The sequence below is a fragment of the Sinocyclocheilus rhinocerous genome, unplaced genomic scaffold (genome assembly GCF_001515625.1).
Source record: "Sinocyclocheilus rhinocerous isolate Xijiao unplaced genomic scaffold, SAMN03320098_v1.1 scaffold1314, whole genome shotgun sequence".
Classification (NCBI taxonomy): domain Eukaryota; kingdom Metazoa; phylum Chordata; class Actinopteri; order Cypriniformes; family Cyprinidae; genus Sinocyclocheilus; species Sinocyclocheilus rhinocerous.
This window is the reverse complement of record NW_015644118.1, coordinates 1,171,073-1,173,247: the sequence shown is the minus strand read 5'-3', so window position 1 is coordinate 1,173,247 and position 2,175 is coordinate 1,171,073. Positions and strand designations below refer to the sequence as shown.

Genomic DNA, 2,175 nt, shown 5'->3' with positions numbered 1-2,175 from the left:
TTAGCCGTGAATTACTCAATATAACATTAACATATGCCACGGTAAATACTTAAGATCAGCTATAATGAGCATTAGTTCGTGTTCTGCGTGTCTGCTCAGCGCACCTGTCCTGCTCTGCTCCGCTTCTTCTTCTTCTTCTGTGAGTTTATTGGCGGGTTGCAAACCAACTGGAAAAGTGCATACCGCCACCTACTGTACTGGAGTGTGACGAAGATGGAACACAAGGAAGATTTTCTATATTCTGTTCTTTAGACCGCTATTTCTCAAGAACTTCATTAACGCTATACTTATTTTATTAAATTCTACTCCTGCCTTTAAAATATTATATAAGGTAAATTCCATAATACCCAAAGCTTGCATATCTCATAAGTTCAGTTCTTTCCTGTTCATATTTTTTACGTCTAATCAAAACATGCTCAACCGTTTCCATTTCCTGACATACATTACATAAACCAGAATGATGTTTTCCGATAATATGAAGTGTTGCATTAAGATTAGTATGACCCATTCTTAATCTTGTATATATAATAAAGTCCTTCCTATTTATATAATGATTAATTTTACCTTGTTTTATGTTACTTTGTATTCTATAAAAATGTCTTCCTTTTTTTTTTTACATGAGTTCCAGTAGTTCTGCCATTTACTCCTACATACTTGCTTAATCACAGACTTTCCTTCTGCCCTGCTTATAGTGACTGCTACGCTATTATCCATTTTAATTGCTTCTTTAGCCATTTTGTGTTATAAAAATAAATAATTGTATTTTTATTTAATACTCACTTTTTATTTTAAAATATAGCTAATAGTATTACCACACTTTATTATTTTGTTTATTATTTTATGTTAATATGTTATGTTATGTCAATAATATTGTTATTACTATTATTAATATTTTTTTTACACTGTGTAGTGTGAGCACCAAACCTAATCTCCAGGTGCTCTTATGAGAAACAGACTAAAAAACTTATGTGCACCCCTGTATATATATATATATATATATATATATATATATATATATATACAGTATATAGGCTATAAAACAATTACAAGAATCTGTGGTGTCGAATGACTCCACCTCTGCTATGTCAATGTACCCTATATATATATATATATCATTATTGTGATGGGGGGCCCTGCAGTAAGTCATAGCCCCGGGGCCCAGTGCGGTCTTAATGCGGCCCTGGTTATACTGTATTACATTATTTCCTAATTCCCCTCCCATTAGACAGTCTTCGATTATCCAAATTATCAGCCCAGGAAAATAAATCCAAGTCTACTTGAAATAATGCTCACTCACTTTCCACACTGGTCAGTGATAGTGACCATATCTTTAAACCAATTCAGTTTTCTGTCCTGTATGATTTGATCATGTGTTGGCCTGTGGAATTTGGTCTTTCCAAACACTCATAAACGCTTTTTTCCAGGTTTTTGTTTTGGTTAAATGTAGGCTGTTATTTTGTTTAATATTTAAATATTGTGCAAAAGATATACCGGTAAATTGCTATATCTTATTTTGTACTCAATCAATTCATCTGCTCTTACCTTAAATGACACTGTGCACTGCATGAGCCCCAGTGTTTGAAAGTCAAGAGAACATAACAGGGGGCTGCCTGAGAATGCATTGTGATTTCTGGGTTTGTTGTTACAGCTGAAAGCTTCTTGAATAGAAGGACTCCACTCATTTAGACTCTGACTTCTGAGTCTGAACAGACAGCACTATGGCTTCAGACTCTGACACACTGGGCTTCACTTTGGTGGACTATGCAGTATTTGCTGCTATGCTGGGGGTGTCGGTGGCCATCGGGCTATTCCAGTCTCTGAGGAAGACCCCGGATCGCTCTAACGTGGACAACTTCTTCACGGGGGAAGGAGTTTCTCTGCTGTGCCCGTTGGACTGTCGCTCTGTGCCAGCTTTATGTCAGCTGTCCAAGTGCTCGGTGTGCCATCAGAGGCATATTTATATGGCTTTAAGTTCCTCTATATGTGCCTGGGACAAGCGCTCAACTCCCTCATTGCTGCAGTTCTGTTTGTTCCTGTGTTTTATCGTCTCAAAATCACCAGCTCAAGTCAGGTCAGGATTTTGTCCATTTCTTTCTTGTAGTAGTTTTGCTAGTGATAGTTTGATATAAATTAAATCCTTGCATACATACACACACACACACACACACACACACA

The 2,175-nt window shown here is 36.7% G+C and overlaps 1 pseudogene; it reads left to right on the top strand.

The window, feature by feature from the left end:
- Window positions 1-1,718: 1,718 nt before the first annotated feature.
- The window catches only part of LOC107758023 (sodium/iodide cotransporter-like), a 9,170-nt pseudogene continuing 8,713 nt past the window's right edge, over window positions 1,719-2,175 (top strand).